This window comes from Mirounga leonina, unplaced genomic scaffold (assembly GCF_011800145.1).
Source record: "Mirounga leonina isolate KUSES-001 unplaced genomic scaffold, KU_Mleo_1.0 Mir_99, whole genome shotgun sequence".
NCBI lineage: Eukaryota > Metazoa > Chordata > Mammalia > Carnivora > Phocidae > Mirounga > Mirounga leonina.
In genome coordinates, this window is record NW_023270971.1 from 6,257,786 (window position 1) to 6,276,991 (window position 19,206).

General features: G+C 56.2%; 1 protein-coding gene across 3 annotated transcripts in view; it reads left to right on the forward strand.

Annotated features, from left to right (window-relative positions):
- The first annotated feature begins 2,834 nt into the window (after nucleotides 1-2,834).
- Nucleotides 2,835-19,206, forward strand: part of LOC118006731 (synaptopodin-like) — a 30,475-nt gene continuing 14,103 nt past the window's right edge. Inside the window, exon 1 of one of the 3 annotated variants that reach the window (XM_034999486.1) lies at nucleotides 2,835-3,016. The gene's annotated coding sequence lies outside the window, so the exon portion shown is untranslated. Of the gene's footprint in view, nucleotides 3,017-3,317; nucleotides 3,709-17,572; nucleotides 17,593-19,206 lie in introns of those variants that run through there. The other 2 variants (XM_034999487.1, XM_034999488.1) reach the window with 2 other exon arrangements.

The following is a 19,206-nucleotide window of genomic DNA, read 5'->3' on the forward strand; positions in this document are numbered from 1 at the left end:
GAGCTACTGCCACTGTCCTCACCACAAGGTCTCAGCTGCGCATAACCAGCAGGGCCGGTCAAGATTATTGTGGCGATAATCTTGTGGAGACTCCGAAGCCCAGAGATGGCAAGCAGCTTGTCCAAGGTCACACAGCCCGTTGGTACAAAGCTCGAGCTGGAACCCAGGGCTTTTGCCCCCCAGTACAGCTGCCACACGCTGTCCTGTTTTGTATGGGTTACTTCATTTCGTCCTCTGAACAACCCTATGAAGTTCATACTTTCCTTACCTCTGCTTCACAGATGAGGAAACTAAGGCACAATGAGTTTAAGTGACTTGTCACAGTCTTAGGCCCGTGGGTGGAGGAGCCGAGGTTTGAACCCCAGGAGGTCTGGGCTCATGCTTTCAACCACCTTCTGTGCTGCCTTGTCTCCATGGAAACAAGGCAGCAGGCTGTGTTCTTCCACCCACCTAGGGCTGGAAAAAGGTTGTTCAAGCTCTGGAGGATGGTGGAGGATTCTGCCAAGCCATATTTCACCCCCTCCCGTACACTTAGGGAGACCTGGGACCCACTACTGATCCAGCCCCTCCTGCATCTGTGGCTTGGGGAGAGCTACCTTCCCTCCTCCCCAGGCCATTTGCTACCGGGGGCCTTTCCAACTCTAATGAACACGCTCTGAGCCTCTAAGGTGGGGATGAGGGTGTGAATCTGGCTTGTCAGATGCACCCTGCCCCTGGCCGTGTCTATAACGTTGAGGCAGAGGAACCCCTGGCCACTGTAGGAGCTGACAGTGGTCACTGGACCAAAGACAAGATGCCTGCTCTTTAGGCCTGTGGGAGAAGGTAGACAGAGCAGGAGGCTGGGCGGGATACCATCCACGCCCCCTCTCACTTCCACAGGGACCAGCATAGGAGGGCAATGGTGTGGGAGCAAGACACACAGGCTCACACGTGCCTCACACATGCACTCATGCACGGTCACACCCCCCCAAAGGGGTGATATATGCACATGGTATCTCCACACCATGTTCTTACGCAAATACGCACATGGATATAATCACACATCCGCACACACGTGCACACATATGCATGCCCTCAGATACCTACATATCCATGCATGGGGCATACAGCAGTACACCCTTCCACACACACACACACACACACACACACACCTCACTCGGGCGTGCCTACCTTTCACATGTGGACACATGTATCAGATTTGTACACAGAGCTACAGTCCCACCTGGAAACATCCAAGCACACATATTCCCTTCCTTACATACAGGTTAAAAGCATGTTCTTTTCTCCATTTTCTTTTGCTCACATACCTACACTTTAAAATCTCTCCTGCATGCACACATTCTCTCCTACAGGCATATCCACTCTTGCACACCCTCTGTCACACACCTACGTATAGACGGAACCACTTTCTGTCCTCCTTCCTCTTCCCCATCTCTTTCTCTTTCATACCCACCCACACAGTAATTCTAGCTTCTCTCCTCCCTCCCTCTCTCTCTCTCACCCACACAGTTTGTTTCCTGGTTCCCCACAGGCTGGGCTATAGCCACTTTTCTAGCACATGTACTCATCAGGCAGGCAGTAGCTTACCTGGTGCCAATCCCCAGGACCCCCTCCATGTGTCCCACCTCCACTTGTGACAGCCCCAGCGCAAGATCCGCACAGGGCCAGAGGGATTCTCTGCAGACCCTGAGGCCCACCAGAGGGATGGGAGCAGCCAGGGAGGGTTTGCCCCCCGTCACCTGACCTCCTGCATGCTGAGCCCACCCGCTGGGGACAGGGTATGTCCCAAGCACAGGCCACCTGCAGCTCTGGGTTTCACAGGTCCTCTGCTGGGGTGGGCTCACATCAGCACACTTCTAGCTTCCTCTAGCAGAAATCTAAACACAGAACCTTGATATGAAAGACAAATGAAAGTGGAACCACCCTTCACCCTGGTTGAAGGGGTGGGGTACTTGGAACCCAGGGAAACTTTGGTGAAAACCCAGGCCAACGCTTTTCCAAGTGTAGTTTTTTTTTTTCAAAATTGGTGGGAGTGTGAAGGGTGCTTGTTATCAGTACTGTTTCCAAGCCCACTGGCTCCTCACCACTGGGAGGGTGTGCTAGAATGTGGGCGTCTCGACCGGTACCAGCATCCGCACTTGACTCTGAGGCACACTGACCACTGCCATGGGGCTCTGCTAGCCCAATCTGAATGGCATTTAGTTCAATGAAAAGATGGGGAACTGAGACCCAGGAGCCGCACAGCCTCCCTGCCCTGGCTGCTCCTGACCCACCCGTTAAGCCCGGGGATGGCCCCAGGCCAGCGGGGAGGTGGCAAGCTTCCTCGGTCCCCATCTGTCTGAGTCCTGTCAAGGTAGACAGTTATGCTAGTCACCAGGGCTGAGAAGGGGGAGGGAAGCTGGGCCTGAGGGGTACTGCATCTGGGTCAGAAAGGAAAGGGGCTGGGGAGGTGGGGATGGTATCAGTTCTGGGGACAGAATCACAAAGACACATTTAAGACAGGGGTGGTTGGTGGGAATTGAGAAAAAAGATGGGGAGACAGGAAGAACTGGGTGAAATGAAAGCAGAGGATTTTAGGGACTGACCTGGAGATACAAAAAAGGAGGAGGAAACAGAGAGGCACAACGAGGTAGCAGAGTGCGGCACAAGGGAAGAAAGCGGGAGAACAGGGGGACCGCCGGGATCCCTGGGCCGAGCCCGCAGGGAAGGGAGTCGCCCCACGGGGGGGGGGGGGAGCTGGGCGGGGCGGCGGGCGGGGCGGCGCTAGGGCCCCGGGGAGCGGGCGGCAGGAGCGCGGCTGGCCCTCCCGCCCGCCCAGCCCTCCCGGCTCCCGGCTCCGGGTCCCCGAGCAGCCCGCTAGGAGGTGGTGGCGGCGGCGGCGGCGGCGACGCGGAGGGGGCGCCCGGGGCGGAGCGGGGACGGCGGGGGTCTCGGGGCGGGGCGCACTGACCGACGCGGCCAGGTGCACAGAGGCGGCGGCGCCGGTGAGCTCGGGGACCGCGCGCGGCGGCAGGAGGTGAGTGAGGGGCGCTGGCGGGGCAGGGGTGCCGGCGCCCGGCGAGCCTCGCCCCTTCCCACCTGTGCTGTTCCCCGCGCCGCCCAGGTGGAGGTGGTACATCTGGGCTCCGGTCCCCGCGCACAGGGTGACCTTGGCCGAGTCGCTGCTACACGGTGGACCTCAGTTTCCCCATCTGTACGGTGGCGGGGGGGGGGGCGGGGGGAAGTGCTGGGGAAAGCTGGAATCTCTCGAGCAGCCCCGGAGCGGGAGGACGCCACGACGCGGGGAAGCTACTTCCCGGGGCTGCGCGGGGGGCCCGGCGCTCGAGCCCCAACCCGCGAGCGCCTCGGGGGGCCGGCGCAGCCCGGGCTGACGGGTGGGCACCCGCCGGAGGGCTCTGCGGGCCGCTAGCCGGCTCCGGGAAAGGCGGGCCGGGCTCGCGCCGGGGTGACCAACATGGGCGCCCGTGGGGTGGCAGAACGGCGTGTGCTGGCCTCGCGTCCCCCTTGCCGCGGGCGGGGCGGCGGCGCCGGGCTCTGGCGGGGCGGGCGACGCATGCGGGACGCGGCACCTTCCGACCGCGGGGAGCACGGGCCGAGCCCCCTGGGCAGATCGAGGCCCTTCCTGAGCGCCTAGGGGCAGAAGAGGAACTGTCCTAAGGGCTCTACAGCAGAGTCGCACAACACCCTGACCGCTACCCCGTTTGCAAGGTGAGAGCCATGGAGGTGAAGTGAGGGGAGGGTGGGGCTCCTTCCGAAGCCCTACACTGCGGAATCAGGGGCTCTAAGCAACCCCTGACAAGACCTCTCTGAGGACTCTGGGGCAAGGGTCTCCCTTTCTCCCTACCGCCACCCCCAAGTTATGGGCTTACTCTGGATTGGGACAGGGACCCCCCGAGTTCCTGGTCTCGGTTGTCTACAAGGAACAAGAGTGAGCAGGGAAGCACCAGACACCCCACTCCCCACCCTATCCTGAGTGACAAGTGACACTGGAATAAACCAACTTGCTGTGTGATCTGGACGCAAGCCCTGTCCTTGCTGGCTTCCAGTGACAGAGTGGGCAGAGGACCCCCGAGGGGACAACTGCATTGGAGACAGCAGGGACTGGGTGGGTGAAGGGGGCAGTCTGAGGGTGCCCCGCCCCTGTCATGATGCAAGGCCTAGGATGAGAGCAGATGCTGATCAGAGGGACTAGGGTATGCTGGGGTAAGAGACTGGAAGTCTTGCTGGTGCCCACCAGCCTGTCACCAACCCCATGCCTGCCCCCCCCATCCTGTGCTGGGGGGCAGAGCCACAAACAAACCTCGGTATTACCTCAGGCAGTGGGATGGGGCTCCTTGAGGGAGTTGAAAATACCCTTTGGAGTGGGGTCCCCTCCTTCTGTCTCTATGTGAGATCTTGGTTTGGCTCTTCCTCCTCTCTGGTCCTCAATTTCCCCATCTGTACAACAAGGGGAATGGACTAGAATCACTGTAGTTTGATATTCAGAGAACTTCCGAAAGGCAAGGTTTTTGCTGCCGTGCTGCCCCAGCTCCCACTTTTTTCAGGGTGGCCCCCACTTTGCAAGCTGTGGGCTAGCTCCCCCCATCTCCCAAGCTAGCACCTAAATTAAGCTGTGGTTGGAATCAGCACTTATGGTTAAAAATAAGACCTTTAACCCCTTCCCTCTCTTATTGGCTGTTGCCCTTCCCCTAAGGTGAAAAAAAGGACAAAACCCTGTGGCATTCAGGTGCCCACTCCCTAGCTGATCCCCAGCTTCTTCAGTCAGCATTTTATCTACTCTCCCCATTCTAGAGTCAGGGAGACTGAGGCTGGGGAGGGGATGAGCTCTGCCCCGGGTAGTTCTGTGAGTAGAAGGCAGCAGAGCCCCCCCTCCTTAGGACAGAGCAGCTCCTTGATAAGGGAGGGGGCCCAGTGACAGAGGACCATCTGGAGAGATGGGAGAAGCACAGGAGGAACAGTCTCTATGTGTCCTTTTCCCCCTATCTCCATGGTTGACACATGTCACCCTGAGCCTAGGAGTCCCTCCACCTGCCGCGCTGCTGTCCCATGGGCCTGGCCTGGGAGGCACCTTTTCCTTCAGGGCAGCTCCCAGGCTTCCAGACATGAGCTCATCAGAGCTGCTGATGCCAGGAAGGGAGGGACCGAGGCCGGGAAGCAGGCAGGGCTGCCCAGCTCGGGGCACTGCAGGCCCCCAGGGAAGTGGAAAGGTGCCTCCATTGTGGAGGATTTGTAGGCTCTGGCCCTCACTGTTGTGTGGAGGCAGGGACAAGCTTGGCCAGCAGAGGGTCAACGGGGGTGGGGATGAGGATGGCCAAGTGCCCTCGGCTGCAGGGCAGGGACCTGGGTGTTAAGCTGATCTCTGCTGCTTGCTTGCTGTGTGACCTTGGGTGAAACCCTTGCTCTTTATGGACCTCAGTGTCCCTGGCTAGCTACAGGATGAGGTGGGTCCTTAGGCACTAGGGTTACAGTAATGAACAAGAGAGATGGATCCCTGTCCTCAAGGAGCTTGCATTTTGATTGGAGAAATAGACAAGAAAAAGGAGGGCAGAGAAAAACACAAAATATTTTCAGATAGAATATATATATATATATGCCATGCTGCTAAGATGGAGAACAATTTGGAGGGGATACTTTGTGTTGGTGGTTAAGGAAGGCCTCTCTTACTCCATTGGAGTGGAGACCTGAATATTATTTGGAAGAGTGGTCATGGCTGGCTTCATGGAGGAGGCATGTCCAGGACCTGGGTCTAGAAGAATGAGAGGGATTTGGTTGGGAGGAAGGGTATTTCAGAGGACAATAAATGGTTTAAACTAGGAGCTGGGGTGGGAGTACGGTTGGGGGCGGCCATTGGCTATAGATTATGAAAATGCCTTCATCCCCCATGGCTTCAGGCTGCAGACCCAAAGGAGCCCCAGGCCTGTGATCTGGTCAGAGGAGTGGCTGGGCTTTGCTGAGTTAGGCCTGCGTGTATGTGTGTGAGCTCATAGTCCTTTGTGAACTGTCCCTGGACACTGGGGCTCAGTCTCTACCTAGTGTGGCCAGAGGAGGAATCAGTGTGGGGACAGCCTCCAGGGCCTGTAATTCCAGAGGCTTACAAAAGCCCTCTCTCTCCAGAATGAAATCTTTACCAACTGGCCACTGCCTGAAATTCCACCATCCTAGCTTCATCTTTTCCACTTGGTGAGGCAGGATAGTATAGGTCTGTGGCAACCCTCTACTCCCCCGCTCAGCCTCCCAGGCCCACTGCAGGTGAAGCAAAGTTCAGTCTACTCCTGTGTGACCAGCTTCCTGCGTGGCTAACCCGCAGATTCTGTGGCTGGACCCCTGGGTCCTCCTGGCTAGCTGGGAGATCTGAAGCATATTATATAACCTCTCTGGGCTTGCGTTTCCTCATCTATAAATAGAAATAATAATAAACCCTATCTTTACTGTTGTTTTGAAGTTAAATGATGATAGATGCTAAAAGAGATAACTCTTACTTCTTAAATAGTATTGTCGTGTTTTGATCTGTTAAAATAGCAAGGCTTTGAGGAGATGGACCCTAGCTCAAGACTCACATCTTGAGCTTTTTGATGTTTGGCCAGGAACAGGTTTTGATGGCGGGAGGATGGGCACAGCGCAGTGGGAAAGGGCCTGGACTGCACTTCAGGAACAAATACTTGAACCTCTAGTCTTAGCTAACTGGCTGGTGGTCTGGGACAAATCATTCGTTTCCTCTGGGGCTCAGGCTTCGGTTCTGAGCTGCGATGAAATGGGGTAGGAAGGATGTGAGAGGATCATGGAAGTGAAAGATCTCAGCAGACACTAAAAACTTGGGGCCAGCTAGGAAAGGGCAGGCTAGATGAGCCCCACAGACAAGAGAGTAGGCTGACCTGAGACTCACACATCTAATCTTCTGGAATAAAATCTCTTGGAGACTAAGAGTGTTCGAGAGATAAAAACCAAAGTTCTTGAAAAAAAGTTAATATTTATGGTTACTTACTATGTGCCAAGGGTATCCTAAGTTCTTTACATGTCAACAACTCCATGAAGTAAGTGCTGTTATTATCAACATTTTACAGATGGGAAACTCCGGCACAGAGAGGTTAAGTGAGCTTCCCAAGGTCACACAGCTGGTAAGTGGCTAGATTCAAACCCAGGCAGTTTGGCTCCAGAGCCTGTGAGCTTAACTTCTGCACAATCTCTTCTACTTTAGATGGTGTGCCAGAAGCTCAGAGAGGCCAGGCCACCTGCTTAAGAACACACAGCATTCCTCTTTGATCTTCTTCACCTCTATCCCTCAGGTCTTGGAAAGAGGAACCTGAGGTCTGGAGTCTGGGGTTCTGAGTTTGGCCCCTGAGCCAGCTCAGCCTTTTTTCTCCCTACCCCCCTCCTCCCCTGGGAGTAGGTCAGGGAGGATCAAGCGTACCCTGGGAGGGCTGTGGGCACGGAGGCTCTGCCAGGGCCTGGCGAGTGGTATCATTAGTGTCATAGAGCTTGAGCGGATCCCAAGAGCTTGAGTTGTAATGAACTCCTATGGAGTCTGGCATGCCTCCCCTCACTGTACAGATGGGGGAAACTGAGGTCAGAGGGTCCAGGGACCAGCCCAAGTTCACACAGGTAGGAGGTGCTCTTTCTCCCCAGCCCTCCTGCCCTGCCTTATGGGATGCTTAGTACTTGTGGGCTCCATGAGGCAATGGGACTTGGGGACACTCCTCCGATCCCCAAGGTGGCCCTGGTCTCAGCCAGAACATGATTCCTGATACGGGGCCCTTTGGGAGGGTACATGGAGTTGGGGGGAGGGCGCTGACAAAAAATAGACTGTCACGCGCATGGGGAACAAGTATGCCATCACCCAGCGGGCTCCAGTTGGCTCCCCCAGGCCCGGCTGCCCGGCCCCACTCAGGGCTCCCGCTGGGGGCTCCGCCCACCCACCCTGGCACTGGGCCTGAGGCTGAATGCTCTCCCTCCTCCACCCCTGCCCAGCCGCCAGGCAGATGGCGCTCTCACTGAGCCTGGGTGGGCCCGAAGCTCAGCCGTAGGTTTAAGCTGTGCCCGTGGGAGCTGGTGTCAGCACACGCAGGCTGTGTGATCTTGAGTGAGGCTCTTTCCCTCTCTGGGCCTCAAACACACCAGAGTAATGCTACCGCTGAAAGCTCTTGACCGCTTCCAAAGTCTTTGCCAGATTCCATGGCTCCTTTTAACCCAGCGGCCCGCGCTGGAGACCCACCTCAGAGTGCGATGTGCCCTGCGAAGCCCACTCAGCTGGAGGGTAGCGGAGCAGAGGACTGGACCCAGAGAATCTTGCAAACCCCGGTCCCGTACAACTTCTTCAGGGTGAGCAGGGCCAGAAACCACGGAGGTAGGAGGCTTTGCAGTACTGATGTGAGCCGTGTTTTTATCCATTTATTCCTTCATTCAGTCGACAAAGGTTTACTGAGCCCCAGCCATGGCCTACGCACAGAGGCAGGGACAGAACAGAGGAATGACAGCCAAGGTTCCTGCCCTTCAGGGCTGCTTACTGTCGTCAGTCAGTGCAGACTGACACTTAGAAAAATATGATGGAATTACAGATCTAATGAGAGTTTAGAGGAGAGGCAGAGGAATGTGACCTCCGAGCGCAGGCAGCCCTCCCTGAGACCCAGAAACAGACCTGAAGGGTGAGAAGTGTGGTCAGAAAGGGACAACCCAGGGGGTAAGGAAGAAAGCATTCTAGGCTTTCTAAGCAGCAGCCGATGCCAAGGCCCTGGGGTTAGGAGGTGCTTGGGCCCTGTCTGAGCGCTTGAAGGAGGGCCAGCAAGGCTGGAGGGTAGGGCGGTGAGGCACCGTGGTGGGGGAGGGGGGGCTGCAGCGGGGAAACACGGGCAGTGGGGCTGGTCACGCAAGGCCTGGAGCCTGCGAAGGGGTTTGAGATCCATCCTGGGAAGGAGGAGTGGCTCCCAGGGCTGGTCTGGAAGGTGGTCTTGCCTTCCTCTCTTCTTTCCCTTGGATCTGCACCCTGATAGAGCTGCCACGGGGTCCTTCCGCACTCCCCCAGCCTCCTTACCCAACGTCTGGATCTTTGTTTGCAGTTTAATGGCCACTTGATGCACCCCACCTTCCAGGAAGTTCTGGTGGTCCATCAGGCCTCAAATGCAGGCTGGTGAGGGCATGTTCTTAGCTACTCACTCGGTTGAGTGCCTCTGTTCAGGATAGTCCTTACTTCCTTTTATTCCTGTGAGAGCCTGTGGACCCAAGGAGGTTTGGCCTGTGGCTGAATGAAGGCCTGCCCCAGGACTGCCTACCACTGCCTGTCACTGTCACCTGTCCCCTCCCCACACCAAGCAGCACCATTCAACTCCAAAGCCCCTTAGGGCCAAACCCTAGGAGGAGTCGGGGGGCCTGTATTCTGAGCCCAGGTCCGCTGTGTGCTCTTGGGCACATCCCTTCTCCTCTCTGGGCCTCAGCCTCTCCATCTGTCTTGTAGGGAAATACTCTAGTTTTCTGTGCTCAGTGTCTGGCCCATGGATACACTATCAGTATCCCCTGGAAGCTTCTTAGAAAGGCAGACTCTCAGGCCTCACCCTCAGCCTCCTGCATCTGAATCTGCATTTTAACAGCATCCCCGAACAATGACATTACGTGTACGTTAGAGTTGGAGAGGCCCTGTTCTAGGTCGGCCACTTTTAAACTTAAACATTTTTTTTAAATTAAAAGCTATAGAAGCTTCCTCTCTCTCTGAAGTTTTACATACGAAACGCATAAGAGGGGAACCACCCACTCTATATTTATTCATCGCATGAATAGGGAGAGGGAGGAGTGTGGAGGGGTGGTTGAGGCCTGGGCGTATTAGGATGGGCATCGGAAGGGAGGAGGAAAAGATAACAGGAAGAGGGTGGGGGTGGTGCCGCATCTTCTCAGCCTTCTTCCTTTTCCCTGGAGAGCTCCTGGCAGGTGCCTCGAAAAGCATTTTCAGCTCTGACATCCAGGGTCCTTTGTCTCACGGGTTTGGAAAGATGGCCTTGGAGGGAAGGCACTTGACCGTCCGCAGCCTAGCAACCTCGTTCCCTGCTTGTTCCCATCTTGGTGTCCTGTTCTCTTCCCTGTGGAATTCCTGCAAGGGTAGCCAGGGCTATTCTCAGCGCGACAGAAGAGTGAGGAGAGAACATGCTGGTGCATTATTTATGGCTCTGAGTCAACAGGATTACACTCAAAGCTCCAAGAGCACCACCTTCCCTGGATGGCCGTCATTGTCACTGCCTTGGCAGATGGGGGGGGGGGCACTTCCCATTCCCCATAACCCATCCCTTCTGGCCCTGACCATTCCTGCTCAGAGCCTCCAGCCTCCAAGCTGGGAAATGGGTCATGAAATAGAATGGTACGCTAGGACTAGGACAGAGTTGCTTTGGAGATATCATTTCATTTCTGCGTTCATTCAGCACGTATTTATTGAGCACGTATTACACGCAGTAGGTGTGGGTACACAGGTGAATGAGACAGAATCCCTGCCTTCCAGAATCTCCCACTTGAGCCTGTGAGTTCATGGTGCTGTGTCCTCGCAGGAGCATCCATGCCAGGCCTGATGCTGGGTGCTTTGCACATCTGAGACCTAGTCCTCACAATCACCCTGCAGAGTAGGGATCACCCTTTACAAAGCGGGGAGCTGGGCATAGCATTTATAAGACGCGCTCAAGGTAGTGATCTGCTCAGCTGGCGTTTGAATCCAGGTTGACTGGAACAAAGGATCACTTTGGATCAAATGGTAGCATGAAATGTTAGGAATTTGGGGAGCCCCTGCACTGCCCAGTGAGAGGGATATTATGGCTAGCAGGAACTTAACTGCGGTTGTCCTGTTCTCAGTGAACCCTGAGTTACTGGAGAAGTCATGTGTGTCCAGAGTTTTTGTAAGCCTACAGGGGAAGGACAGGTACTCTGTGGGCCAGAAGTCAGAGCCATTGGGGGTGAGGTGACAAGGCCCCGGGGTGGCACCTCCCATGAAGCTGAGCCGAGGTCTCTGGCTGCATCCTGGGAGATCCTGGCCAGGCTCCTTTGTCTCTCTCTGCTTCGGTCGTTTAGTCAGTAATCTAGTGTAGCAACCCCTGCCCTGCTTCTCTCTCTGATGGATGCGAAGGTGCTGGTAAGACTATAAAAGCATGCATACCAAGGGATGGCATACTACGTAAGTAAATATATTTTCTTAAGTGTATTTTTTGTTAACATTATGGGGTCTTACTATGTACCACACTATGTTCCAGCATTTTCCCATACGTTAATTCACTTATAAACACATTAATAAAAGCATGCGCTCTAAAGCCCGTGGGTCCCCAGCTTGGCAGTGCTCCAGAACCCCTCAGAGGGGACTGTTAAGGTGGGTAATCGTGGTCCGGGGCCGGGGTGGAGCCCAGGAATGTGCATTTGGGACACACTCCCTGAGGGATCCTAGAGCACCTGCAGGTTTCTGCTCTGGGCCAGAGAGGGGATGGGACTTGCTCGAGGCCTCACGATGAGTTGGGGACCAGACTGAAACTAAAAGCCAGACCTCCTGCTCCCTGTCTGGCCCTTTGCTCCTACTCATCAGCTGCTCCACCCCCCCTCTCCCTGCAGCAACCTGAAGGGATGAAGCCGGGGGCGAGGATTATGACATGCAGTGATGCTGGTGGCAGCTGGTTAACATTTACAGTGCTGCGCAAGGCATTTTACACGGCTTTGCCATTTAATCACAGTATGGGTAGAAAAGGGGACATTCTCCACAAGGACAAGACGCACCGGCACATTTGAGTATCAGGCGGTAGATTTTTACGTATCCCTGGAAAGAGGAAACCATGGCCGAGGGGCAGAGAGGCTGGAGAGGCGAATTTGGAGTCACGCCCGCAGCACATGTAACATTCTACAGTAGCATGTGCCCTCCAGGCAAGGGCTGTGTGGTCGCTTAGTTCCCTGCAGACAGGGCAGGCCGGCGGGCGAGAAATGCACCTGCCACAGGGTGTATGCCGGCTGCATGCGCGCCTGGGCCGCTCGGCCCCCCGAGGACCTGTGCGTCTCGCTTGCGTACGTGCATGTGCTCAGGGCATACACATTCGCACGTAGGCTCTGCCCCTCTGTGGGTGTGCAGGCCAGCCTCCGGGTACTGCAGGTGTGAAGCAAGCACCACCTTCGTGTGTTGGTGTGCGCGCAGAGGAGGAGGTGCTGCTGCAGGCGAGGCTCTGGGCAGCACTGAGAAGCTACTGAGAATGTGTGTGTGTTGCAGGGTGTGTGTGCGTGTGCACGTGTGGGTGTGCGCGTGCGCAAATGGCTGTGATGCAGGGGGATCCCTAAGATCCAGAAGGGCAGTAGGAGAAGGGCCGTTAGAGAACTCGGTTTCTTCATCCGTGCCCCACCTCCACCTTACGTGCACCATCCTCAGACGGGCCAGGTGCGAGCCTGCCTCAGGACCTTAACACCAGCTCTTCCCTCTGCCTGGTTTCTCGTTTCCTGGACATGCACAGGCCTCACTCCCTCACCTGCTTCGCTTCTTTACTCAGGCGTGACTTCTTTGGGACTTTGATTACCGTATTTACTTTGCAGACCCCCCACCCCCACCCCATGCAGTCAGTATAAGTCTTGTCCCTGCTTTATCTCTTTCTTTAACATTTGTCTTCTGACTTACTGGTGTCATTATTCATATATTTATTATCTTGCCCCCCTACTCGAATGCAAGCAGGGATCTTTGTTACTCTTCATGGCTGTGAACGGTGCCTGGCCCTTAGTTGGGGTGCAATAAATATCGGGTGAATGAATGAGTCCATGCACCACCTATATTTCCTTATTTCCTTTAAAGTGTTTAACTTTCATTACTGAAATATCTACTTTTCCCTAAGCAGTAATATGCCCTTCACAGGTTTGATGTGTTCATTATACTCCTTTGCCACTACACGTGTGAAACTTACCTATTACAATTTCAGGTCTCAGGGTCCCACTTAAATCCTTTGGCTTCCACTAGAGGTGTGGGGGCACCATACTCTAGGAATCACTGTTCCAGTCCAATCCCTTCTTTCAACACATGGACAAATAAGCCCAAACAGGGTCAGGAACTAGTCCAATGTCTCACCCAAACTGTGACAGGACAGATACTGGGGCCAAATCTCCTGGCCTCTAGTCTTCTGTTCTTTTGCAGTGTGAGGGACAAGGGGCGGGTGGGGCTGGGTGGTCCTGCTGGAGGGGAGCCAGATAGGCCTGGTCCCTGGGGGCATGGCAGGGTCGGCAGCCTCCAGAATGCCCCAGGCCGCGGTACCCTGTAGGGCGGTGCGCTGAGAGGTGGGAGCCAGCCTGGGCGGCACCTTGCCTCCTAGCACTCTTGGACCAGAGGGGCCTGGGTACTCACATCTAGCAAGGGGCAGACCTGGGGTTCAAACCTGGTTCTCTCTGCTGCAGCACGTTGGCTAGAGATTGACGCTGGGGTGCCCTTGCAGAGAGGATGCTGGGGGAGGGGGGGTCTGAGTGAGGGGAAGTTGGGCTGTGCCTGGCTGAGCACAAGAGCGAGACCAGACCCAGAGAGGGCCAGAGAAAGGAGGAAGAGAGACAGACAGAGCCTGAGCCCCGCAGAGTTATGCAGAGGTGGGTTTGTGCAAACGGCTGAGTTAAGTCCCCCTCAGGCGTGCATAGTACTTTATACTGTAGGAACCATTTCCACATCTCATTTACCCTGCAGTGACTCTGCAAAGCAGGTATTATCCTCCCTGTTGCGCTGATAAGGAAGGCGAGGCCCGGAGAGGTGAGGTGATTTACTAAAGGTAGCCCGCAAGTGGTACAGGACGCCTGGTTGAACAGGGCATGGGAGGAGAACAGGCGGCGCCTCGGGCTGGACTTGGTCGAGGAAGGCTTTCTGGGAAGGGCAGGTGGGCTGAACGGACGTGCGAGTGAGAGGCAGGAGCGGAGACCGCGTACCACTAACTGGCCAAATAACCTTGGCAAAACCCCCAAACCTTCCTGAGCCTGTTTTCTCATCTGTCAAGTGGGTATAACGGCACCCCCAGGCCACAGCTTGCAAAGAGAAAATGAAGCAACATAATAACATAATGATAATACTTAAACCGAATGCCTGGAACTTAAGAAGTTCCCAGTAAACAGCAGCTTGAGTGATAGAAGTGAAGTGTGTCCCGCCCTTGACACGTTTGCCCTCCGAAGTCATCCCCCCGACCAAGGGATTCCCAGAGCCTTCTTGGGCAGATGTGAGCAAGCCTGAGACCTGAGAGAGTTGGCATGGCCCAGGGAGCCGCCAGGGACAGGCAGCCTCCCGGGCACAGGCAGCCTCCTGAGGACCAGCAGCCTCCAGGGGACCGGCAGCCTCCAGGGTGAGGCAGCCTCCAGGGACAGGCAGCCTCCAGGGAGAGGCAGCCTCCAGGGTCAGGCAACCTCGGGGACAGGCAGCCTCCAGGGGACAGGCAGCCTCCAGGGTCAGGCAGCCTCCTGAGTCCGGCAGCCTCCAGGGACAGGCAGTGGTCCCCCAGGGCCAGGGACTCTGCGGGCGCTCAGGCTGCCTGCGCTGTTTACCCCGGGCCCGCCAGGACTCTGCCGGCCGTCATTATCATTCCTCCTGCGTTCTTTCTCCGGGGCTATTTATTTTTCTGTGAGGAAGGAATGTGGGGAATTTACCACAGGGCGCTGGCCTTCACTTTCGCTGCAGCGGCCTCTTCTGTAAGAGGGAAGCGGCCCAGACAGATGGCTGAGGAGGCCGAGCGGAGGCGGAGGAGGGTCCGGGCCGAGTGCGCGGCCCAGTCGGGGACGGTGGGACGGTTATGTAACCCACCCGGAGGCCCCGGGCTGGTACCACGGTGCCACTGGTCCCCGGGCATGTGCCACGTAATGTACACAGCTCCGGTGGCACCCTCCCTGGAACACCCCACTCACCCTCAGTCTCGGGGCCAGCCCAAGGGCTGTGTTCTTCTCAGAGGTTCCTTCCTCTCCAGCTGGTCTTGATTTGGGGTAGGGGCGATGGAGGGGAATGGGGTGGGGATTGCCTTGAGCCTTCTGGCCTCTGCTGGGCTGGCCCTGTTGCTTGGATTGCCTCCACAGCTCCATCTTTCAAGACCTAGCGTAGATGCCACCCCCTCCAGGAAGCCTTCCAGGATTCCTTTATCCCAATTAATCTCTCTTTTAGGCCCTTTATTCTCTCGGTGCTTAATGGAATATTCTGCCTCTTAGGTCTAACACTGTGATTTGAGGTTTCATCTCCCTCTTCACCCACAGACCCATGTTGCTTCCTCCCTTCTTCCTTCTCCCCTCTTCTTCTAGGAAGTATCCTCTAGATCTCTGATCTAGAATCTAGATGAATCTGAGATCTAGAGGTACCTAGAAGTTGTCTCCCAGGACGAATGGTGGGGCAAAGTGTGAAGGTGGATTTGGATTGTGGGAGGGCTCATCCTTCAGTCATTAATTTCCTCCCCACTTACTGAGCGAGTGCCGGCCTCTGCTGAGTGTGGGGGCATTTAGAGAGCATGGAGACCTGGCCAAGAGAAAGGGCTGCATCTTTGTGGAGGGCCCAGCGTGCCAGGCCCTGGGCTGGGTGCTGGAGCCCGAGCCCCAGAGATGGACTAGGCCCACCTACACCCCCAGCAGCGGCAGTTTAGGGGAAGCCATCTCTCCCCAGACTGGCTCCCCACCTTTTGTCTCCTGGATGAAACATTCTGTCTAGAAGGGCAGGGTGTGGCAGTCCTTTCTGTACTCCCGAGGCTCCCAGGGCTGGGGTGATGGAGGCTGGTGCAACAGGAGAGGACTTGGCTGGCAGGCCTGGCTTACCAGGGCTGGACTGGGAAGTGGAGGCCCAAGTCTGAGTGTGGTTCTCTGTGAACCAGTCCTTCCCAGTTTGCTGTGCACCTGGGGCTGAGCCTGCCTCTCTCTGGGTCACCATGTTCAAGTCCCTGGAAATCTAATTGTAGATTAGTGTTTAGGCCAGCAGAGCAGGCAGGAGAAAGGTGGTGGCTCCTGGTCCTTGGCAGAGAAGGACCCTACAGCAGAGGCCTAGTGATGAGCAGGGCTTGTGGCCTAAAGGGATGCTGCCCGCTAAGGCCCATGCCGACTTGAGAGCCCTCTTCTTAGGTTCCCCCCAACCCACCCACCTGCCTGATCCTAACCCACTTCCAGCAGAGAGACCAGGAGTTGGGCCAGGCCTGCTTCCCCTCAGGCCTTGGCTCCTAAACTTTCTCAACCCATTGTTTCCTCTGACCCCCTTCTGCTCTGAGGCCCCGGGGCCAGCTTGAGCAGGGGTGGAGCATTGATCTTAGGAGTCTGGATGGATTGATGAGGGCTTCCTGGAAGAAATGGCAGTTGGGCTGGGCCTGGAACAGTGGTTGGGGAAAATGAGCTCCTCAGAAGGAGGGGGCCCAGGCTTGGAATCAGACTCCCAGCTCCAACTCTGCTCTGCCTGCCCCCTGCTGGCTGTGAGACCTGGGGGGAGCTCTCTAATTCTGTGGGTCTCTTTTCCCTCAACACAGGCCAGGGAGCCTCCCTTATGAGTTACTGTGAGGTTTCAATGAGAAAATACATGCTCACCCCTTTGCTTAGCAGCAGCTGGTGCTCCTCACATGTTGGCTATTGTCATCCTCATTGAATTCATTGTTATTCTGCAAGCACGCGTGGAAGGTGTTGGGGATAGGGGAGAATACAGAAAGGAAGCCTTTGAGGCCCCTGCCCTGGTGGTGGTGGGGGGGCTCCTGCCGTGTGGGGGGATGGGAAATAAGACCTAGACCTTGATTGCTGCGGAACAAGACCTTGGGAGGAGGCAGTGTGGCCCATAGGATGGGCCCTGGACCGGGCGCTGGGCCACCCTGTTTGAATTCCAGCTCTGCCTCCGTCTAGCTGTGCGGCCTTGAGCAAGTCACTTCACCCCTCCGAGCCCGTGTCTCCTCTAACATGGATATGAGGGTACTGCTGACCACAAGGGTTGTTACAAATGAAGCAAGGACCTGGCATGTGGTGAGCATGCCCTGAAGGGTAATCCTCACTCATATGAAGAATGTGCAAAGCGATGAGGGTATTACGAAGTGGTGCAGATAAAATGCTGGTGAGGCTTTTCGGAGGGAATAGTGGCATTCAAGTTAGGTGGGCAGGCTGGGGTATGTAGAAAGGATGGGGGCCGGGTTCCACAGAGAGGGGTCGGGGGCAGACCACACAGGGGAGGCGGGAACTCACAGGGGGCGTGTGGGAAGCACGAACCATTGGGTTTTCTCTGGCCGCTGGTGAGGGCACAGAGAGCGGGTTAGCCAGCTCTCGGGCAGGCTGTGGTGTCAGGGGCCCTGAATGCCAGGCTGAGGACTAGCTGCTGGATCGTCCACGTCCTGGGGAGGCAGGAGAGAGAAGTGAGCGGAGCCAGGCCGAGGAAGATGAATCTGGCAGCATGGGGCGGGTGGATTGGCGGAGGAGAGACTGGGGGCGGAGGGGCCATTTAGAAAAACTGTTGCAAAATCGGTTTTCCTGATAAAGAGCGGGGCTGAGTCATCTGTGGAGGAGAGCAGTCTCGTCCAGCTCCTCCGTTGCCTTCGAAGTGGGATTTTCCTCTCTTTGTCGGCGGGGCAATTGGCTGCCTTTCCCAGAGGCTTTGAAACCGAGGCCGGCTCAGCATCCAGGGGGAAGCTGGGCTGCAGGGAGGACCCAGCTGCAGTGAGTAAGAGGAGAGCGCGGCAGTGCCTTTGTGGTTTGGGGTGTGTGACTTAGGGCATATGGCCTCCCTCTCTGGTCTCAGTTCCCCTCTGGGCATCAAGAGAAGAAGCATGTGATGCCTTCTGCCAGCCTGTTAGTGGCAAGGCTGGAGCTAGGTCTGGGGCTCCCCATTTCTGCCCTTATGCATCGCCCATGTCCTGGCAGTCCTCCTCACCTTAGTATGAAGTATTCTCCTGAGAGGAGGGCTGGCAGCCTGCTGAGATTCAGTCAGGTTGCGCTCCCTGGGACTTTGGTGTGGATGGAGAACTCCCTAGGGAATGGAGGCTGTGTCATTTCCTCCTTGCAGCCGGGAGGATATGGGGCAGGGGATGGCAAGGCGGCCAGGCCATTACTCAGGCCCAGTTCATCTTCCTGCCCCCAGCCGAGCCAGAGGTTATGCAGCGGCCAGCCATTGGTTCCTTCCTGACCCCGGCAGGGGGGCAGTTTACCCAGCCTGTTTACCTGTCCCATTGCCAAGACTCCCAGGCGGCCACAATGGGCTGCCTCCAGCCAGTCTCTAGTCCCACCTCTGGCTCCCTGTCCCACTCCACCCTACATGGGGCCTGGGCACTCCCATTGACGGCAGCCGTGTGAAGAAGCATTTCCTTGAATTCTCTCCCTGTCCTGACCTTCTGCTCTGGCCTCCCTTCCCCTGCCCCACCTCCTTCCTTCAGTTCCTCCGTCCAGACAGGCCTGATGGTCAGCAGACCAGGCAACTGCCTACAGGGGTAATCGGGGTGGGAGAAAGGGCTTATCCTTGCCTAAGCACAACTGGAACTCAGGTATCCTGACTCCTGATACCATGCTCTTTCCACTCCACTGGGCTTTCATCTCCTAGCAGTCATTTCTACCGTAGTAAGAATGAGTTCTATCAGTTCTTCTCCTGAGAGGAAGAAGGGAAAGAATGCATGGGTTGTTCTAGGCAGCTGAGAGGGGAGAGGGCACTGCTGGGGACATGGACCATGAGACAAAGAAACAGGCTGTTCTGCAGAGCCTCGTCCAAGAGCTCTGGAATTTCTATTGGTGTCCGTCCCTCCAAAGTCTGGGTCTAGAAGGCAAAATGGTTAGGAAATGAGACTCAGCAGCCAGACTTAGAGTTTTGCATCCCAGCTCTGCTACTTGCAAGTTGTATGGCCTTGGACAGGTCTCTCTGAGCTCCCCTTTAATTTGCAAACTGGGGAGAATAGTAGTGCTGACCTCTCAGAGTTTGGGGGAAGAACTGAGGGGGCTGATGCGTGTAAAGTGCACAGCGCGGCCCCTGCACGATTGCAGGATCCAATGTAGTCCTCACTCTGCCAGCTGAACTTGGGGCTTCTTGTCTTCCTGCCTGCTTAGGGAGTTAGCCCTGTTGGACCCAGGTCTCCTGAGCCCGGGCAGCTCTTCCTTGTGTCTGCCCTCACCTCTTCCTCTCTTGAACGCCTGTCTTCGGAGCTCCTGATCCATTGTCCAGAGCAGATCTTTCAAGGGCCAGCACCCCGCCCTGAAAAGAGGGGGCATTCTGGCTTACACAGGCACAGGCCCCAGCCGTGCAGAGGGGGGACTCGGTCGAGGTACCGGCATCAGGGAGCACCATCT